The sequence below is a fragment of the Erinaceus europaeus genome, chromosome 23 (genome assembly GCF_950295315.1).
Source record: "Erinaceus europaeus chromosome 23, mEriEur2.1, whole genome shotgun sequence".
In the NCBI taxonomy this organism is placed as follows: Eukaryota; Metazoa; Chordata; class Mammalia; order Eulipotyphla; family Erinaceidae; genus Erinaceus; species Erinaceus europaeus.
The window spans coordinates 6,042,352-6,064,794 of record NC_080184.1 but is presented as its reverse complement, the minus strand read 5'-3'; the positions used below and the strand labels follow the sequence as shown (position 1 = coordinate 6,064,794).

General features: G+C 43.0%; 1 protein-coding gene and 1 pseudogene across 1 annotated transcript in view; one reads left to right on the top strand and one right to left on the bottom strand.

Annotated features, from left to right (window-relative positions):
- LOC103123677 (zinc finger protein 791-like) overlaps nt 1-6,631 on the bottom strand; it is a 45,574-nt gene extending 38,943 nt beyond the window's left edge. Inside the window, 1 exon segment of the mRNA XM_060182088.1 lies at nt 6,613-6,631. The gene's annotated coding sequence lies outside the window, so the exon portion shown is untranslated.
- Nucleotides 6,632-19,737: 13,106 nt separating this feature from the next.
- On the top strand, nt 19,738-19,860 carry LOC132535696 (small nucleolar RNA SNORA44; annotated as a pseudogene).
- The last annotated feature ends 2,583 nt before the right edge of the window (nt 19,861-22,443 follow it).

Below are 22,443 nucleotides of genomic sequence, written 5' to 3'. Positions count from 1 at the left end.
AAACCATCTTGCCTTTTGCCATGTATAGGGCTTGGGATTAAGCTCTGTGTGGTCTTAATAATCTTTACCTATGGCCAGGCTCAGAGCCTGACCAATAACAAAAATAATGACAAAACCTGCACTGCACTCTGTTAAGACTGATCATAATGGAACAAGCAATATCAGTCATGCAGAATTTTTCAGGAAACTCCAAGAGGAAGAAATGTTTCCCCCTTTATCTACACCACTTCCTTTAGTGTTCCCCCTAAAATATAGACAAAGATTGGTGCTTCCCACAGTGGAGGGGCCACCTTAAATAGCATAATTAATAAATGGAAAGTTATGGTACCTGCCTAGATACAATGGGCCTTTTAATTTGCCACCCACCACTATGCTCCCACTTCCTGATTCAGGAATAGTACACAAGAACCTAGGTCACACAGTGAGCATACACAGAAGATGAATTCCAGCTAGAGAGTTTAATTTTATGGAGAGGCTGGCCAGGTCAGCACCACCTTGGTGCCTTCTCAGTAAGGAACAAAACAAAACTCCTTGATCAAACAATAGAACAGATTTTATGAAAAATGGGCTGCTCAATTTGTTTAAGGCCCCTAGAAACATAACAAGCTTGAACTTTCTATGAACCATTGGCGTCTAACGCATAAGGGCAAGAGGGTGGCATAAACATTCAGATAGAATATTAATCTTAATCATTAGGACATTTGCTTAGCACACAGATACTGGAATAACAAAAGACATAGAAACTGTGATGTGATCTCTAGGGAGAAAAGTGCCCCTGGAATGTGAATGTTCCACAAAGCAGGAGGTGTTCCCTACCTGTGCTGTTCTTAGTTGGTGATTTTTGTATTAATAATAGAAGTCTTGGTGATTTACGTATTAATGACCAAAGCCTTGGTGATGTTTAATAATCTATACCTTGGTGATTTTTGTTTTAATGATCTAAGCCTTATGAGACTATAAGATTAAAGTTCTGCTTGAGTATGAGAGATGTCTGCTTGAGTTTGATTCAGCATCAACTCATTCATCTCTCATTCTTCCTCATTCTGTGCTGATGCCCCTCCTCCTCCAGGTTACCCTAATAACCTGCTGGGGCTGGCCCCCAGCAAATAATAAACGTATGCTTCCCTTGTGTCTGAAGTTTTGTATCTCCACCCCCCCCCAACCCCCCACATGCCTAAGCAGGTTGGCCTGATGCAGGGGTAGAGATTAAAAGATAAAGACAATTAGGGAGCAACCTGGCCTGGCCAGAATAAATGGGCTCCAGACCCTTAACTCAGCTGGCACAAAGGCCAAAGATCTGTGCCTGCTTTGTATCACCATAAAACAGTCATGTTCCGGGAGTCGGGAGGTAGTGCAGCGGGTTAAGCGCATGTGGTGCAAAGCACAAGGACCAGCCTAAGGATCCTGGTTTGATCCCTGGGCTTCCCATTTGCAGGGGAGTCGCTTCACAGGCGGAGAAGCAGGTCTGCAGGTATCTATCTTTCTCTCCCCCTCTCTGTCTTCCCTCCTTTCTCGATTTCTTTCTGTCCTATCCAACAACGACATCAATAACAACAACAATAACTACAACAACAATAAAAAGACAACAAGGGCAACAAAAGGGAAAATAAAAAGACAAACAACAATAAAAAAAGTCAGGTTCCAGATGCCACCATGATGCAAATCGGACTTCCCAGGGCAGAGGACTCCAATAATGTGTCCTGGAGCCCCACCTCCCCAGATCCCAGTCCCACTAGGGAAAGAGTGAGAAAGGCTGGGGGTATGGATCACCCTGCCAATGCCCATGTTCAGTGGGGAAGCAATTACAGAAGTTGGACCTTCCACCTTCTGCACCTTATAAAGACCCTGGGTCCATGCTCCCAGAGGGATAAAGAGTAGAAAATCTATCAGGGGATGGAATGGCATATGGCGTTCCAGTGGCCAGAATAGTGTGGAATTGTACCCCTCTTATCCTATGGCCTTGTCAGTGTTTCCATTTTATAAATAAAAATAATAATTGGAGTCGTGTGGTAGCCATCAGGTTAAGTGCATGTGGCAAAAATCGTTAGATAGGACAGAGAGAAATGGAGAGAGGAGGGGAAAACAGAGAGGGGGAGAGAAAGATAGACACCTGCAGGCCTGCTTCACCACCTGTGAAATGACTCCCCTGCAGGTGGGGAGCCGGGGGCTTGAACCAGGATCCTTGATCCCATCCTCATGCTTTGCGCGTGTGCTTAACCCACTGTGCTACCACCCGACTCCCCAGGACTTGATATCTTAACAAGATCCTTGTGAGTGCTGCACATAATCACCTCATCCCTTCCTAGAGGCACTGTGCTGGGAACCTCAGCTACACTGTTGAAAAAGAAACATCTCAGAAGATTTTTTGATACTTTCCTGTTAATGACACAAAGCCCTCCAATGCCTATTGTGAAAAGAATCTACAAAACCACTACTTTCACCTATGAACAAGAACAAATAGAGATGGGGAATTATAGCACACTTTCATGTTCTTAAATAAATTGGAACTTTTCCTCTATTTCTGGAAAGGGATATATACATGTTTGCTATTTCTGTACAGTAACACACTTTATAACTGAACTAGCCAGAATTGAACACAGCAGTGTTTTGCAGGTCACACTGCACAACACTGCATTAAAATCTGTTTACTGGGCTCTGACGGTCCTGGTGTGCCTGGGTGAGAACACACATTGCAGAGCTCAACTTCTGGCCCCCATCTGATGGAGGACTTTCAAGACTGGAGAAGCAGCACTGCTTGTGTACTCCCACTACCCTCCCAGTTTCTCCCTGACTCTAACCAAAATATTTATTTTTTTGCCTCCAGGGTTATTACCAGGCTCGGTGCCTGCATCAAAAATCCACTACTTCTGGAGACCATTTTTTCCCCTTCTGTTGCCCTTGTTGTTTTATCATTGTTGTGGTTATTATTGTTGTTGCTGTCGTTGAATAGGACAGAGAGAAATGGAGAGAGGAGGGGAAGACAGAGAGGGGGAGAGAAAGACCTGCAGACCTGCTGTGAAGGAACCACCTGTGAAGCAACTTCCCTGCAGGTGGGGAGCCAAGGGCTCAAACCAGGATCCATATGCCGGTCTTCCGCTTCGTGTCACTTGTGCTTAGCCCTCTGCGCTACCGCCCAACTCCCCAAAATATTTTTTTAATTTTTATTTATTTTCCCTTTTGTTGTCCTTGTTGTTTTTTATTGTTGTTGCAGTTATTGTTATTGAAGTCATTGTTGTTAGCTAGGACAGAGAAATGAGAAAGGAGTGGAAGACAGAGAAGAGGAGAGAAAGATAAGATACCTGCAGACCTGCTTCACCGCCTGTGAAGCGACTCCCCTGCAGGTGGGGAGCCAGGGGCTCCAACCAGGATCCTTAGGCCTGTCCTTGCGCTTTGCGCCACGTGCACTTAACCCGCTGAGCTACCACTAGACTCCCTCAAAATATTTTTTAAAATATAAGTACCTCAGGTAGCACAGTGTATATTCAAATGACTTTTATGACTAACACTCCCAATTCTCTGGTTCAATATCCAATCACAAACCAGAGTTGAACAGTGCTATGAAAAAACAATAAACAACAAATAACAATAACAAATAATAATAATAACAAAAACAACAAATTCTGGCTTCCAGCTGTGAATAGGCCGTGGACAGGATCCCACATCCTTAATCTCTACACACTACATTGGAGGCACTATAATTGTGTGAACACTTTTCACTTATCTGTTTATGCCCCTCACTTTTTTAAAAAAAATTTATTTATTTTTATTTTGTATTTATTTATTTTCCTTTTTGTTGCCCTTGTTGTTTAACATTGTTGTAGTTATTGATGTCATTGTTGTTGGATAGGACAGAGAGAAATGGAGAGAGGAGGGGAAGACAGAGAGGGGGAGAGAAAGATAGACACCTGCAGACCTGCTTCACCGCTTGTGAAGCGACTCCCCTGCAGGTGGGAAGCCGGGGGCTTGAACCAGGATCCTTCCGCCGGCCCCTCACTTTAAGGTGGGGAACTGCTTATATGCATCTCCAACAAATGTATTATTTTATTAGTTCCAGGCTAATCCTGGAACACATCAGATAGATTCACTGGTAGTGCCAGAATAAATCCAATGAAGTAAATGCAACAGCTCCAGGGATGATTTAACAGACAACAGAAAATTTAAATCTATCTGAAGGAAATATGCTGAGACCTGACCCCTCACCCCCAGAAAAAGAACTTCTCTTGCTCAGACAGACTGCCTGCAATGGACACACATCTGAGAAACTTCCACAAGACTGGTCTTCCCAGGTCGCCAAAAAAACAGACCAGATCCAAGACTTGAAAAGGCTCTTCCAGCCTACCTCATGGCATGGCTCTCACTCCCCTGGCTACTCTAGCCAGGAGAGTCAAATCTCCCAGCTGAGTGATGAAAGCTTACTTTGTCTCTTCTGGCTACCTCATCTCTATCTCATTGTTCTAGCACTATCTCTAATAAAAATAAGAATGAGAAAGGATTAAAGAAGTTCTTGGTCTTTATCTACTGAAACTCCAAGTCTCAACAAACAGCAATCACTGCTCCACTGTACCCAACTGGAGGTTGCAGGGTGCCGGCAGGCATGCTGACTCCCCAACCTGACCATCTCGCCTGAAGCCAGCAAGTCCTTCTTTCTCCACCAACTTAGATCAAGAACCTAGGTGCAGATTCCAGGACACTCAGTAGAGGATGGGACTGAACCCAGAAACTCTACACTCATTCCCTGGGAGAGAAAATATTTGGAAGGAACCAGGCGGTGGTGCACTTAGTTAAGTGCACACATTAAAGTGTGTAGCTCCTGTTCCCACCTGCAAAGGGGAAAGTTTCACAAGTGGTGAAGCAGTGCTCCAGGTCTCTGTCTCCTCCTCCCTTGTCAATTACTCTGTCTCTATCCAATGAAATAAATAAAATTTAAAAAAAAAGGAAAATAAGGGAGTCGGGTGGTGGCACAGCGGGTTAAGCGCACATGATGCGAAGCACAGAGTGGAGCCCCCTGCTCCCCATCTGCAGAGGAGTCACTTCACTGGTGGTGAAGCAGGTCTGCAGGTGTCTTTCTCTACCCCTCTCTGTATTCCTCTTCTCTCTCCATTTCTCTCTGTCCTGTCCAACAACAACATCATCATTATCAATAACAACAATAATAATAACCACAACAACAATAAAACAACAAAGGCAACAAAGGGGGGGGGGATTAGCCTCCAGGAGCAATGGATTCGTGGTGTCGGCACCGAGCCCCAGTGATAACCTTGGTGGCAACAAAAAAAAAAAGGGAAAATATTTGGGAATAAAGGTTTGGGTGATCTCACTCTCAGCCAATAGAACACACTGTGTTCAGCATCCCCCACAACACACACACACACACACACAATGGATCTAGATTGTGTTCTGCAACCCACCACACACACACACACACACACACACACAGGATCAGGACACATCAAGGGGAGTCCAGCCCCAAGTGGCCCACGGTGATGGAGGACTGACCTGGTCCAGGAAGACCTGACAAGCGTCTGGCCCCCAGTATATCCCAGCAGGTCCCAAACTACCCCTCCCAATCTCAGCCCAGGTTAGCCACACTCATCCAAGTGATAAACTCACTGAAGACATCTCTCCAAGGTCCAAATCAGCGGAATATGAGAGCACCACAGAGAAATGTAAAGAAAAACCGGGAAAATCCCAGAAACGCAAGCTGGAACTTTACATTGTCTTACTTCTTGAAGTGTCTGGTTTCACCTTGGAGCTCCACCCACCAGCAGCCCAGATTGGACAGAGACTGTCCACTGTCTCACAATCTAACTGGATGAAGCCCTTGCCACACACAGAGCTACTTTTCTGATTGGAAAATGTACAAGCAACCCTGGAAACAACATACAGCCCTCCCAATAACATCCTATCAAAACCAGAGATTTCTAAGTGACAGGATTCCTGTCCTATCAACTTTTAGAAAGCGTGTGTCTGGTGAACAATCCAAAAGAGAAGTGGCCTGCAAACCTTTCTCTTCAATGTTCTGCTAGAAGCTTTAGTATTTAACGACCTACACTTCGAGGGTCCGGCAGTAGCACATGCGGTTAAGTGTACATAGTATTAAGCAGAAGGACCCAGAAAAGTATCCCAGTTTCAGCCCTTGGCTCCCCACCTGCAGGACGGACACTTCACTAGCAGCAAAGCAGGTCTCTCTTCCTCTTTCCCACTCCTCTTTCTCTCTGTTATACCCAATAAAATGGAAAAAAGAAAAAAAAAAACCTACAAGTGGAGGGGGGGTCGCTTCTCTAGTTGTAAAGCAAGTCTGCAGGTATCTATCTTTTTCCCATGCTCAAAGTCTGGCTCCTAGAGCACAGTGGCCTCTACTACCTTGGGAGCTGCCAGCCTGCACCATGTGGATGTTGAGCCATGCCCTGCTCTATTCTCTGTAGGTAAGTTCACAAACACGAATAGATGACCATAGAAAATGGTACTGGAACAGTGGGTATCAGCAATTTTACACAGGAAGTTTTGAGAAATATTTTTTTCTGTAGTCTGCCTGAGGTTGAGACAGAATGTAACAAACAGATGACTTTGGTGCTTGGGAAACTGTACAAGCTGCTAGTGAACTCTTCTCACCTCTGTCAGAAAAAGTAACTGAAATGGTCTGGGAAGTGGTGCCCTAGATAAAGCACTGGACTCTCAAGCATAAAGTCCCAATTTCAATCCCCAGCAGCACATATATCAGAGTGATATCTGGTTTTTTCTCTTTGTGTGTCTATCATTCTCAATAAATAAATAAAATCTTAAAAAAAAAAGAAGACAGAAAAAGTAACTGGAATTATTGAAGCTCTTGGGGGAAATCCAAGAGTTGTCAACCAATCTTGTTATAAAGATGGGTAGTTTTTCTTTTTATTTTTATTTATAAAAAGGAAACATTAACTAAACCATAGGATAAGACGGGTATAACTCCACACAGTTCCCACCACAAGAACTCTGTATCCTATCCCCTCTCCTGATAGCTTTCCTATTCTTTAACCTTCTGGGAGTATGGATCCAAGGTCATTGTGGGTTACAGAAGGTGGAGGGCCTGGCTTCTGTAACTGGTTCCCCACTGAACATGGGTGTTGACAGGTGGATCCATACTCCCAGCCAATCTCTCTCTTTCCCTAGTGGGGAAGGGCTCTGGGGAATCAGAGCTCCAGGACACATTGGTGGGGTTGTCTGTCTAGGGAAGTCTGGTCGGTATCATGCTAGCATCTGGAACCTGGTAGTTGAAAAGAGAATTAACATACAAACGCCAAACAAAATTGTTGACCAATCATGGACCTAAAGGCTGGGATAGTGCAGATGAAGAGTTGGGGGGCGTCTCCCATTTTGTAGATAGCTAGTAGGCGTATTTTAGTTATATTCCAAAGGGCCTGTGGCTATACTAGTTTTTTGTTTGTTTGTTTTCTTTTTTCCCCTGAGCCTGAAATCTGATATGCAGGTGGATCCAAGTTATTGTCTGGGGAAATGATGTCATAGCTGGAAAAAGGACCAGAAAGCTAGATCAGGGAAGAGAGTAGCTCCCAAATATGGGAAAGGAGTATAAATATTGTTCACTGTAAACCCCATCGATTGATGTGATCTGGGGCCCATAATTAGCTTAGAAGCCCATGTGACCTCTGCATCCCTCTAGATCCGAGCTCACATTCTGGTCATCAGTAGGAACATTCCAAGCTGCCCCAATATCAACCCATCTTCCTCAGGTGTAGCATAGAGTATGCTGTCCATCCTCCCTTTGGAGGATGGAACACTCTCTACCATTGTTGATCCAAGTTGAGGGCAAGGTCCTATGGGGGCCCACAAAGAGTTCTATTGTGTTGTTCCTGATAGAAATGACCAGTAATAGGGAGTCAGGCGTAACGCAGTGGGTTAAGCACAGGTGGCGCAAAGTGCAAGGACCAGCATAAGGATCCCAGCTCGAGCCCCCGGCTCCCCACCTGCATGGGAGTAGCTTCACAGGCAGTGAAGCAGGTCTGCAGGTATCTCTCTTTCTCTCCCCGTCTCTGTCTTCCCCTCCTCTCTCCATTTCTCTCTGTCCTGTCCAACAACAATGACAGCAATAACAACAACAATGATAAATAACAAGGGCAACAAAAGGGAAAATAAATAAATATTAAAAAAATAAAAGATCGGTAACAATGGAGAGAGGGATTTATTTGAGGTCTAGGCCCATCATATCTGTTTGGGAATCTCTGGACTCCCCAATTAGGGCCCCAGCTGATGGGGTGGCCTGATAGTGACTAAAGAGTCATCATTAAAGTATGCCAGTCTCTTGCCCTTATTCAGCTTTTGCAGTCCTTGCTTTGATAAGGTTAGCTTTGGAGTGAGTGTACAAAGTGTAACACGAGGTAGGTGAGGAGGTTATCTAAGTCTAAATAGACTCTTTCATTATGAACTTTATACTGACTTACTGAAGACTATTGTGTACTTTTGCTTTCAGGTATATATTTTGCCCTAATTTATGGATATATGTGAACATATGCTCCATCTCACGGGACCTGGTCTATATCTAGGTTTTGGGACTTGGTTAGGAAGTGAATCTCCTGGAATGGAATTAGAGAATACTATGAAAGGAAGGATCTCACCTGAGTAATGAGGCTGAAGGGTTGACATTCCATGCCTGACATCTCTGGACACAGTCTGAAGTGAAGCATGTTGAGGTGGTACTCGTTGCATTGATTAGGTTGGGATTGGCGGATACAATGTCATTTGGTATGAACTGAGAGAAGCATTCAGGAAAGTGAGCCCCACCCTAGAGGTTCCAGGACTGGGGGAAATATAGGCTCTATAGAGGAAGCAAGAGGTTCCTGCTGTCTTGGGGTTTAAGAAGACAGTAGATAGTTACTGCTATAATCACATTATTTGGCAATTGGGGTAACTCTGAAATATCCCTTGGTTAGGATTTGCTATATCATACACGATATCACCATAATTTATGTCCTTTGACAGTATTTGTATATAGCTGTGCCACTATTTTTTCCTGGTCTAAACTTTTAAGAGAATCAACATATCAAAGACTCAGCCTATGGTCTGTGCATTAAAAAGTCTGAGACATTCAATCAATTTTCCCCCTCTCGTATTAATTAAATAGTGATTTATATGACTACAAATTGATAGGAGTGTACTTAAACACCATTCCCACCACCAAAAGACTGTGTCCCATCCCAACCCTCCTCCCCTTCCCCCCTCCCACCCCATGAAGCCGGACATCCACCCTTACCCTCAACCCAGGGTTTTTACTTTGGTGCCCTACCCCAAAGGATGGGTAGGTTTTCAAGATGACAATGAGTAATCCTTCAGAAATAGATGATCTAATGAGCTAAGAAGCATATGAAAAATATCAAAGAGTAAAAGTGGAATCCCTAGACTAGAATAAAACAATCTAGCACAGTTTTTTTAAATTAGTGGTGGGTATGAGATTTTAAGTAGCAACGTTTAGCAATAGTCACGGAAGAGAAGTTATGTACAATACTACTAGATGTAACTTCCCCTTTCTAACTAGTGCATATAAGCATCACATATGTTTTTTTTTTTTACACCACCCTACTATTTCTAGGTCTAGTTCCAGTAGTAATATTCAATTTTGTGAAACTGTCTATAGCTAAAATGTATGTAATTCAAAGAGAACACTGTTGTCCAAAGTCATACATGGTGTAATCTGCTTGCATCCATCCCTGGTTATTATCCGTAGTGATATTTCCACTGGAATTAACTGGCAGTGGAGAGAAGCTAGTTGCATAGTGTCAGGCCAACAATACTGTCTTAATTTTTGCAATATCCTGTGTTTAGTGGTGCTACTTTTAGGTAGTGAAAAATCATTTTGCTGGAAAATAAAAGTCAGCTTAATAATAAAATATTAAACTTAGAAACTATTCTTTCTAGAAAGCATGTATTTCACTTCTGAGCAATCAGTGCTCCTGCTTGTCCACTTAGGTCTTGCTCATGGAAAAATGACTCTGACCACCAGCAGAATGCTGCTGAGAGCCAGGGGAGAGGATGATAAGCGAGGGTCTCCAGGGCTGGTATTATGTGGAAGGGCCATTTCAAGGGGCAGAAATGTGGCTGGAAGCAACCTTTAGGCCAAATGTGGCTGTGTCCTCCCATCTGACCTGAGCCCATGCCTTGGGTGGCAAGAAAGAGTTCCCGGGAGTCGATTGGTAGTGCAGCAGGTTAAGCGCACATGGCGTAAAGCGCAAGGACTGGCATAAGGATCCTGGTTCGAGCCCCAGGCTCCCCATCTACAGGGGAGTCGCTTCACAGGTGGTGAAGCAGGTCTACAGGTGTCTACTTTTCTCTCCCTCTCTCTGTCTTCCCCTCCTCTCTCCATTTCTCTCTGTCCTATCCAACAACGATGACATCAACAACAATAATAACTACAACAATAAAAACAACAAGGGCAACAAAATGGAAATAAATAAATTTTTTTTTAAATTTTTTTTAATATTCCCTTTTTGCTTTATTGTTGTAGTAGCTGTTGTTATTGATGTCATCATTGTTGGATAGGACAGAGATAAATAGAGAGAGAAGGGGAAGACAGAGAGGTGGGGGGGAAAGGTAGACACCTGCAGACCTGCTTCTCCGCCTGTGAAGTGACTCTATTGCAGGTGGGGAGCCGGGGGCTTGAACCAGGATCCTTACACCAGTCCTTGCACTTTGTGCCACATGCACTTAACCCATTGCGCTACCGCCCGACTCCCAATAAATAAATATTTTAAAAGAAGATTGGCTCTAAAAAAAAAAAGAAAGGAAAAAGAGAAAGAAAGAAAGAAAGAAAGAAAGAAAGGAAGGAAGGAAGGAAGGAAGGAAGGAAGGAAGAAAGAAAGAAAGAAAGAAAGAAAGAAAGAAAGAAAGAAAGAAAGAAAGAACGACTTCCCGAGACCTATCTTGTCCCCTTGTGGGTAGACCGGACATGAGACCCTGCCCTCAACCTCCATCATTGGTCCCACTGAGGTCCAAACTGCTTCTCCCCAGATCACAACGGTAGAGCACAGAATTCTGGTCTATCCCTGGTGAGGTTTCTGAGTGTGGAATCAGGTCCTTGACCTGTGATGGGGAACCAGGAAAGATTGGAAGAGTCCAGGGAAGGGGACTAGGTCGTGGATTTAGCACCCAGCACGCTCCAGCTGTGCCAATGTATCACTGATTACTTTACCCTAACGTAGAATAAGGAAGTCTTTCTGACTGTATAATTGGTGGGATCTGCTCCCCTTCTTATTCACCCTGAAAGCCTGTTTTTGCTTTTCTTTTTTTTTTTTTAATATTTATTCCCTTTTGTTGCCCTTGTTTTATTGTTGTAGTTGTTGTCATTGTTGGACGGGACAGAAAGAAATGCATTTTTTTTAGTGTTTTATTTTCATTTTATTTTTTTCTCCCCCTCATTTTTTTATTTATGTATTTTCCCCTTTTGTTGCCCTTGTTGTTTAACATTGTTGTAGTTATTATTATTGTTATTGATGTCGTTGTTGTTAGATAGGACAGAGAGAAATGGAGAGTGGATGGCAAGACAGAGAAGGGGAAGAGAAAGATAGACATCTACAAACCTGCTTCACCGCTTGTGAACCTCCCCTGCAGGTGGGGAGCCCGGGGCTCGAGCCGGGATCCTTACACTGGTCCTTGTGCTTTGCACCACTTGCACTTACCCCGCTGCGCTACCATCTGACTCCCTCTTTCTTTCTTTTCTTTTTTAAAGGTTATTTACTTTACTTGATAGAACAGAGAGAAATTGAGATGAGAAGGGAAGATAAGGAAAGAGACAGGTAGGGGCCAGGTGGTGGCTCACCTGGTAAGCATACACATTACAATGCAAAAGGATGGGAGTCCCGCAGTAGAGCAGCGAGTTAAGCGCAGGTGGTGCAAAGCGCAAGGACCCATGCAAGGATACCGGTTGGAGCCCCTGGCTCCCCACCTGCAAGGGGAGTCGCTTCACAGGCAGTGAAGGGAGGTCTGCAGGTGTCTATCTTTCTCTCCCCTTTTCTATCTTCCCCTCCTCTCTCCATTTCTCTCTGTCCTATCTAACAACAACGACATCAATAGTAACAATAATAACTACAACAACAATGAAAAACAACAAGGGCAACAAAAGGGAAAATAAATAAATAAATATAAAAAACATTAAAAAAAACTATCCAAAAGGAATCAGGTTCAAGCTCCTAGTCTCCACCTGTACGGGGATACCTACATGAGCGGTGAAGCAGGGCTACAGGTGTCTCTGTCTCTCTCCCTCTATCTTTCCCTCCCTTCTCAATTTCTCTCTGTCTCTATCCAATAATAAATAAATATATAAGGAAAAGAAGGAAAGAGACAGCTATAGCAGTACTTCCCTGTTTCTGAAACTTACCACCAGCAGGTGGGACTGGGAGCTAAACCCAGGCATTTGCACATGGTAACCTGTGCACTAAGCCAGGTGTGTCACCATCTTGTCCTGCCGCTTATATTCTTACTCCTGTTCTGAGCTTAATCAAGGCTTGTCACCTGAATAGGTGTCTCAGGAATACCCCGTCTCTAATATAGAGTAAAGGTTTTCATAAAGGTGTATTTCACCAAAGTAAAAGACTCTGGAATGGGGTGAGGGGAGGGTTCAGGTCCTGGATCACGATGGCAGAGGAAGACTTAGTGGGGGTTGAATTGTTGTGTGGAAAGCTGGGAAATGCTATGCATGTATAAGCTACTGTATTTACTGTCAAGTGTAAAGCATTAATCCTTCAATAAAGAGATTTTCTAAAAAAATGTTCATGGGAGTCGGGCGGTAGTGCAGAGGGTTAAGCGCACGTGGCGCAAAGTGCAAGGACCAGCATAAGGATCCGGTTGGAGCCCCTGGCTCCCCACCTGAAGGGAGGTCGCTTCACAGGCAGTGAAATGGGTTGCAGGTGTCTATCTTTCTCTCCCTCTCTGCCTTCCCCTCCTCTCTCCATTACTCTCTGTCCTATCCAACAATAAAGACAGCAATAATAACTACAACAATAAAACAACAAAGGCAACAAAAAGGAAATAAATAAATATTAAAAAAGAAAGAAAGTAAAGTCAGGGCCATAGAACTGAATTTTTAAAAAGTGTTCATAAAGGTATAGTAGTGTAGAGTGCAGAGTTATGACCATGTGGGATCCTGTTCATGACTGATAGTCAGATTTTAATGCAATATTATGCAATGCGTAAAAGCCAGAGAACTTTAACTGTCAGAGATAAAATATGTTAGCCCTGGAAGCAATGCTCAGGTTTCAAAACAAATAAATTTAAAGTTAAAAAGTAATATATATGATTTATTGTATTAATATAATTATTATATAAAACATTAATTATGTTAATATATAATATAAAGCATTACATAATATTTATATATTATATAAGCCTGCCACCAGGGTTATTCCTGGGGCTCAGTGCCAGCAATAAAAATCCATTTCCTGTGGGCTGACGTAGTAGGTTAAGCACACATTGGGTGAAGCGCAAGGATTGGTGTTAAGGATACAGGTTCTTGCCCCCGGGCCCCCTACCTGCGGGGTCACTTCACAAGTGGTGAAGCAGTTCTACAAGTGTTTATCTTTCTCTCCCCCTGTCTTCCTCTCCTCTCTCAATTTCTCTCTGTCCTATTCAGCAATGACAGCAATAATAACAAGACAATAATAACAACAATGATAAACAACAAGGGCAACAAAAAGGGAAAAAAATAGCCTCCAGGAGCAGTAGATTCATAGTGCAGGCACTGAGCCCCAGCAATAAGCCTGTAGACTAAAAAAAAAAAAAAAAAAAAAGATCCATTTCCTCTGGAGGCTTTTATTTTTCTAAGTTTTTTTTAACATAGGGCAGAGAAAAATTGAGAGAGGATGGAGAAGGGGCCAGGTGGCGCACCTGGTTAATTGTTCACATTACAGTGTACAGGACTCAGGTTTGAGACCCTGGTCCTCTCCTGCAGGGAGGAAACCTCACAAGTGGTTAAGCAGAGCTGCAGGTGTCTGTCTGTCTTTTTCCGCATCTATCTTCTCTTCCCCTCTCAATTCCTTTCTGTCTCTATACAAGATAAATAATAAAAATATAATGTAAAGAGGGCACTGGTAGATAGCATTACGGTTATGCAAACAGATTCTCATGCCTGAGGCTCCAAAGTCCCAGGTTCAAGCCCCTGCACCACCATAAGACAGAGCTGATCAGTATTCTGGTAAAAAACATATATATAGGGAGTCAGGCTGTAGTGCAGCAGGTTAAGCGCAGGTGGTGCAAAGCGCAAGGACCAGCATAAGGATCCCGGTTCGAGCCCTGGCTCCCCACCTGCAGGGAAGTCGTTTCACAAGTAGTGAAGCAGGTCTGCAGGTGTCTGTCTTTCTCTCCCCCTCTCTGTCTTCCCCTCCTCTCTCCATTTCTCTCTGTCTTATCCAACAATGATGACAACACTAATAACTACAACAATAAAACAACTATGGCAACAAAAGGGAATAAATAAATAAAATAAGGATATATATATATATATAATTTAGGAGAGAGAGAGAAAGAGGATGAGGAGACAGAGATACAAGAAAGATAGACACATGCAAACTTGGGTCCTTGAGCTTGGGTATATGTGTGCCTAGCTGGGTGTACCACTGCTCAGCCCCCTAAAGTCAAATTATAAATGTGTCCTGGAATTCCCCTCCCCTACTCTGTCCTTGTACAGATGATGCAAACAACAATTTTGGAGGTTTTTGTTCACAAGAATTTTTTAAATATACATATATTTTTATTTTCCCTTTTATTGCCCTTGTTTTTTTATTGTTGTAGTTATTATTGCTGTTGTTGATGTCATCGTTGTTGGATAGGACACAACTCAGTTCATTTGAAGTATATTTGTTTCTCCCCCTCTCTCTCTTTCTCTGTGAATGTGTGTGTGTGCAGTGTTTCTGTCTGTGGCCCCCTTGAGCTTCACACTGACATAATTTCAGCACTCTCGGAACTTCTTTTTCTTTCTGTTTTTTACAGATCCAGTGTGAGAGACAGAGAGAAACAGAGCAGCAGGGAATGAAAGGCAGTGTAATACTACTCCACCACTCTTGAAGCCTTCTCACTCCATAGTGCCCCTGTGTGTTGAACTGGTCCTCATACAAGGCAAAGTGTGCACTCTACCAGGTGAGCTATCTCCTAGTCCCAGTGTGTTTCTTTGTTAAAAATTCACAATAGGGTCCCAACACAGTGCATCTAATCAAGGGTCTGGAGAAGCAGTATCAGCTCTAATTAAAGAAATTAGTGGGAGTTGGGGTGTTGGCGCAGCAGGATAAGCGCAGGTGGCGCAAAGCGCAAGGGCCAGCATAAGGATCCCGTTTGGAGCCCCCCAGCTCCCCACCTGCAGGGGAGTCACTTCACAGACGGTGAAGCAGGTTTGCAGGTGTCTGTCTTTCTCTCCTTTCTGTCTTCATTTCTTTCCATTTCTCTCTGTCCTATCCAACAACAACGACATCAATAACCACAACAATGTTAAACAATAAGGGCAACAAAAGGGAAAATAAAAAAAGAAAAGAAAAAGAAATTAGTAAAATGTCAATGCCTGGACCCCACTGAAAATCTGTTAGATCAGAAGTTGTTAGAATAGGTACCAGAACACCTCAAAATTTCTGTGCACATTAAGGCTTGAGAAGTAAGACTTACATAATATTACTCACCACTAACTTATGATCAATAGAAATATGATCTCCTGAGCTCTCCTGCACTGATTGGTTCAGTTTATAGTTCTGCTGGTGAATATCACTGTCATTTTAATTCAGACTTCCAGGTAATTTAAAAGTGAGAACTGGAGTAAATGGGGAAACTCTCAGGCAGTACACTAGAACTGAGTTCAAGCTTTGGTGTAAAGAAAGATTCCTGGGACAAGTCTAGATTGTCCTGGACAGGGCCATTCAGTGCAGCTCAAATACCACGTAACTTAAGTAAAGAATGTGGGGACTCACAGGACACCTAAGACATTTTTTTCTTCAATTTTTATTTATTCCCTTTTATTGCCCTTGTTTTATTATTGTAGTTATTACTGTTGTTATTGATGTCATTGTTGTTGGATAGGACAGAGAGAAATAGAGAGAGGAGGGAAAGACAGAGAGGAGGACAGAAAGATACCTACAGACCTGCTTGACCACTTGTGAAGCGACTCACCTGAAGGTGGGGAGTTAGGGGATGGAACAGGGATCCTTACACTGGTCCTTGCTTCATGCCACATGCACTTACCCCACTGCGCTACCGCCCAACTCCCCGACCCTCACATTTTGCCCACATGTAGGAGACCATTACTTCTTTTCTTTTTCTTTTTTTCTCTCATGGGAAAGATTCAGTTTCTTTACTTTTTAAATTTTTTTTTTTGTCGGGAGTAGTGCAGTGAGTTAAGCACAAATGGTGCAAAGTTCAAGGACCTGCATAAGGATCCCAGTTCCATCCCCCAACTCCCCACCTGCAGGTGAGTCGCTTCACAAGCAGTCAAGCAAGTCTTTAGGCGTCTTTCTGTCCTCCTCTCTGTCTTCCCCTCCTCTCTCTATTTTCTCTCTGTCCTATCTAACAACGACGACATCAGTAACAACAAGGGCAAGAAAAGGGAAAATAAATAAATAAATAAAATTTTTATTTATAAAATGGAAATATTGACAAGGCCATAGGATAAGAGGGGTACAATTCCACACAATTCCCACTGCCAGAACTCTGTATCCCTTCATCTCCCCTGATAGCTTCCCTATTCTTTATCCCACTAGGGTTATGGGAGTATGGTCATTATGGGGTGCAGAAGGTGGAAGGTCCGGCCTCTGTAATTGCTTCTCTGCTGAACATGGGCATTGACGGGTTGATCCATATTCCTAGCCTCTCTTGCTCTTTCACTACTTGGGCAGGGCTCTGGGGAGATGGGGCTCAAGGACACATTGGTGGGATCATCTGCCCAGGGAAGTCCAGTAGACATCATGGTATCATTTGGAACCTGGTGGCTAAAAAATAGTTAAGACAGAAAGCAGAACAAATTGTTGACTACTCATGAACCTAAAGGCTAGAATAGTGCAGATGAATAGTTGGGGGTCTCTGTTTTGTAGATATTTTAAATGATTTTTTCATGTAACACTTAGGTGTCTCTTAAATAAATCTGCATTGTAACTGCATGTTTACTCCTAATAAGCATGTCCTTGACATGTCCTTGACATGTCCTTTCTGTCCTTGAGAAACTTTTAAAATGCACTTTCCTAGATTTTGGGTGCTTGTGATGTTAAGTTCTTTTTCTTCTTCTTCTTCTTCTTCTTCTTCTTCTTCTTCTTCTTCTTCTTCTTCTTCTTCTTCTTCTAATATTTATTTTTTCCCTTTTTGTTGCCCTTGCTTTTATTGTTGTAGTTATTTTTGTTGTTGTTATTGATGCCGTTGTTGAATAGAACAGAGAGAAATGGAGAGAGGAGGGGAAGACAGAGAGGAGGAGAGAAAGATAAGACACCTACAGACCTGCTTCACCGCCTGTGAAGCGACCCCTCTGCAGGTGGGGAGCAGAGGGCTCAAACCTGGATCCTTATGGCTGTCCTTGTGCTTTGCCCCACCTGCGCTTAACCCACTGCACTACCGACCAACTCCCTGGCCTTAAGTTCTTACAGGCACAGAGGGAGGGAGCTCTCTCTCTCTCTCTGCCTCAGGTCCTCCACTGGAGGGAGGGAACTGTGCCTGGCTCACAGGGGCTAGGATGATCCCACTGCTTCCCTCCACTCCCCTCAGTTCCACCTCTGAGTTGCCTCCTCTGTACCCAGGCTGCTTGCTCACATGGGGCAGTACTTAACTACCTTCTGTCATCCCCCTCTGGCCGCAAGGCAAACTACACCCGCAGGGGACCTGGGACTCAAGCAAAGTTCCTGTTTCTTTAAGCCTTGCATCTGCTCAGAATTTGCTTCACTTTTGTCTTTTTTGTTTCCCTTTTCCTTTTTTTTCTGGCTGATGGGTACAGCCATAGTCCTGTTGGAGCAAGTTCCTGTGGCCGACCAGGTACCCTGCACTCCAGATAGTGGGGGGGGTGGGGGGGGTGGGAAGGGGTGCTTCATAAGACAAATTGGTCAGAAGTTATTTTTGTTAACATGTGTAGCTCTTGTTCTATTCTCCTAAAACTTAGAATGGGGCCTTGATTGAGATTACATTAGATTTTATATGGCTCTAGATACTGTATTCATTCTGATGTTAATTCTTCTAGTCCATGAACATACAGTATCTCTCCACTTTGGGTCTCATTCTAGTTCCTTAATAGTGGCTCATAATTTTCAGTATACATGTTTTCCACTTACTTTGTTTATTTCTAGACATCTTGTTTGCTCTTATAGTAAAAGAGATTGACTTCTAAAGATTTCTTCTTCTCAGTGTTTGCATAAGGAGATGCCACTGACTTTTACCTGTTAATTTTGTATTCTGACATCTTGCTAGGTTGCCTGATTATTTCCATGGGCCTAGATTTAGTAGCTCTTCTATGAATACTGTCATTGTCATCTGCAGATAGTGAAAGTTTGACCTATCCTCTTCCTGTTTGTATCCCTTAGTCTTTACACCTGCCTGATTACTGTGGCCAGAACTTCCAGTGTTTAGTAACAGTGATAGTGGACATCCCATGCCCAGTACCTGATCTTTTTTTTTATGCCACCAAGCTAGAGAATCTAAAAGAAATGGGAGAATTCCTAGAAACATATATCCTTCCAAAACTGGACCAGGAAGAACTACAGAACCTAAATGCATCAATCACAAAGAAATTGAAATAGTTATTAAGAATCTTCCTGGGCTGTACCTGATCTAAAGAGAAGAATGCTTCTATTTTTTTCCTCATCATTAAGTACATAGAGTCCACTGGAGTTTTCCATCTATTAAGAGATGCTAGATTTTGTCAAGGCCTTCTTTAGATCTATGGATATAATCATGTGTTTTCAGCCTTGCTTTTATTGATATAGTAGGTCACATTGGGTAATTGACATATACTAAGCCAACCTCACATTCCTGAAATATAATCCTTTTCAGGTGCTATAGTATCTGGCTGATAAAATTTTGTTCAGTATTTTAACACCTAAGATACCTTGTTATAACTATCAAGCCAACACTGAGAAGACCCTTGAGCTTAACTTAGGCTCCTCTTAAGTATTTCTTAACTCAAGGCTGGACAGCATAGATATGACAACTAGACTTAAGTCCAGCAGATGTTCTAATGGCAATCAGCTACTGTATAACTGGTCTTCACGGCCTCAACAGCTGGGGAAAAGTTGGAACTTATTAGATAGAGGGTGGACTACAGAAACTGGGTGGTGGCCAGAGACAGGCTTCTCTAGTTTGGCTGTTTTGGCCAGTGACAGGGCACTTCACCTGGAGTCCTAGTCTTAGTCATAGATAATAATGGGCCCAGACAGACCTACACAGCATCTATCTGTCATCAGTTGTCACTTCCCTCTGGGATGTCTTTCTCTCTGCCCTATTGTGGGCCTCTCAGAACTTTGTCCTCACTGTAAGTCACACTGATTAAGACTGACCTGCTCTCTAGAGGGAGACTGGCTCTCTACTCTGTCACTTGAGGAAAAAGTAGTCGTGCAACCTCCGGACATGGTCCCAGCTGTGACCACAGAGTGAGCCTAAACTGACAGGGAGTTCATTCAGGCTCCTTGGTAAAATTAATAGACATGGGCCTCAGGTCAGACTGATGTGTTACAGCTAAATATATATATAATTCAGGTTTAATCTATAATACTACTATAAACCAGAGATAAGCACTGGTATGCTGATATATATCAGCATGTTTCCAAGGTTTATGGCTTAACCATGTGATCTACAACCATATGGAATAATCTGGAGAGAGTTTGACTACACAGGTCAGCATAATACCTGTAGCTGTCAATCATTTTTCCTACATTTCAGAAAAAAAATGTCTAAGAAATTGGTCAGAAGCAGAAAATCAAGAACTTTCTTTTTTATATATTTATTTATTTTCCCTTTTGTTGTCCTTTTTATTGTTATTGTAGTTATTGTTGTTATTGATGTCATTGTAGTAGGATAAGACAGAGAGAAAATGGAGAGAGGAGGGGAATACAGAGGAGGGAGAGAAAGACAGACACCTGCAGACCTGTTTCACTGACTGTGAAGCAACCCCGCTGCAGGTGGGGAGCCAGGGGCTCGAACCGGGATCTTTACGCAGGTCCTTGCACTTCACGCCATGTGTGCTTAACCCACTGCATTACCACCCGACAAACCTGTCATTTCTTTTTTTTTTTAAGTTTTTTTTGCTTTTGTTTTATTTATTTAGTTAGTTAGTTGCCCTTGTTGTTTTGTTGTTGTAGTTATTATTGATGTCATTGTTGTTGGATAGGAAAGAGAGAAATGGAGAGAGGAGGGGAAGACAGAGAGGGGGAGAGAAAGACAGACACCTGCAGACCTGCTTCACCGCCTGTGAAGTGACTCCCCTGCAGGTGGGGAGCCAGGGGCTCGAACTGGGATCCTTCTGCTGGTCCTTGTGCTTAGCGCCACCTGCGCTTAACCCGCTGCGCTACTGCCTAACTCCCCAAACCTGTCATTTCTAAGTGCATCTTATTTCAGGAGGAGAAAAGAACTCAAAGCTTCTGAAAAGGGATAAGAGGGGTCAGGCAGTAGCGCAGCGGGTTAAGCACACATGGTACAACGCATAAGGACCAGTGTAAGGATCTCGGTTTGAGCCCCCAGCTCCCCACCTGTAGGGGGTTCACTTCACAGACAGTGAAGCAGATCTGCAGGTGTCTGTCTTTCTCTCCCCCTCTCTGGCTACCCCTTCTTCATTGATTTCCCTCTGTCCTATTCAACAACAATAACAACAAGGTCCACAAAATGGGAAAAGTAAAAAAAATAATAATAAAAATTAAAAATAAAGGGACAAGACACTTGCCAGAGAACCTGTAACTTTTTTCTTCTCCTCTTTCATTCTCAGGTGAGAATATCTGGAGTAATCACAACTGCATCTTTAAAATAGTCCTTAGAGACACTAATACAAGCACTTTATCTGATGATATGTCAGTTGCAAGAACACTGAAATGGATACAAGGTCCAACTTTATCATCTATTGCCTAAGAAGAGTTTTTGAAACAATGATCTCCTCTCTGGAGAACAAATATGATTTTTTTCTTGCTATATCCAACCCCCAGGCTCTCCTTCAGTGATGAGGAATGTGGGCTGCACTGACCTGTCTCTCCATGTAGAGCTGTTCCTGGAATCTCCCTTTGGGTCCAAACTTAAACTCAAACCTAGATACTGTGTTGAAGTGTCTCGCAAGTCTAAACGAAAATGATGCTGATATTCACAGCCAGAACTAGAAAGAGAATCAGTGCTGGAGGGTTCAGGCTTTTCTGTGATCGAGCTTTCTGTTGGGATTTTATGGAAAGCCAGTGGTGAGAAACATCCTAGAAAATTAACTTCTCCAGCTTACTGCACACAGAAGCCAGGTGGTTTTCAGGGACCTACTCTAAGAAATCATGGTTCAGCAGGTTTGCAATGGGGACCAGATACTCACATCTTCAGTCCCCTGTGAGTGCTGACGCTGCTCCTCTAGGCCCATGGGCAGAAGCCTTGTGCTGGGAACCTCCTGTATGTTGTCAACGAAGAAGCAGGCTGGGGCTGGGCGTTAGCTCAGCTGGGAGAGTGCACGTCTTGTCTTGAGGATGGAAGCACCATGTAATAACGAAGCTTCATGACCAGTGTGGTGGTGATGTGGTTTTTCTCCATTTCAGACTCTCTCTTCCTCTTGGTCTCTTATTCTTTTTTTAAAAACAATATGTATTGTATCATTATTATTTTTTTAATGAATGAGAGAAACAGAGCATTTCTCAAAGAAAGACCAGAGTGTTGCTCAGCTCTGGTTTATGCTGGTGTTGGGAGATGAACCCAGGACCTTGGAGCCTCAAGCACAAGAAAAAGTCTTTTGCATAACCACAAAAACAGCAAAGAACTGCTGTACTTGTCTCTGTTTTTCCCTTTCTATCTTTTCTGTTTCAATTTCTTTTTGTCCTATCAAATAAAATAAATAAACCCGGGAGCTGGGCAGTTAAGTGCATGTGGTACAAAGCGCATGAACCTGCATAAGGATGCCAGTTCCAGTCCCCGCTCCCCACCTGCAGGGGAGTCCCTTCACAAGCGGTGAAGCAGGTCTGCAGGTGTCTGTCTTTCTCTCCCCCCTCTATCTTCCCCTCCTCTCTACATTTCTCTCTGTCCTATCTAACAATGACAACAGCAATAACAACAATAATAATAACAACAACAATGATCAACAACAAGGACAACAAAAGGAAAAAAATAAAATCAATTTTTGAAAAATATAAATAAAAAAATAAACATTTAAAACAAAAAGAATGTAAACAATGTTGGGAAGGGTGAGTGGACAGGAGATCAGATCCCAACTTGCAACAGCCAGTATAAAGAAAAATGAAAAGGTCTTCCTTGTTCTACATTAAAATTTGTTATTTTAGAGGCCAGGTG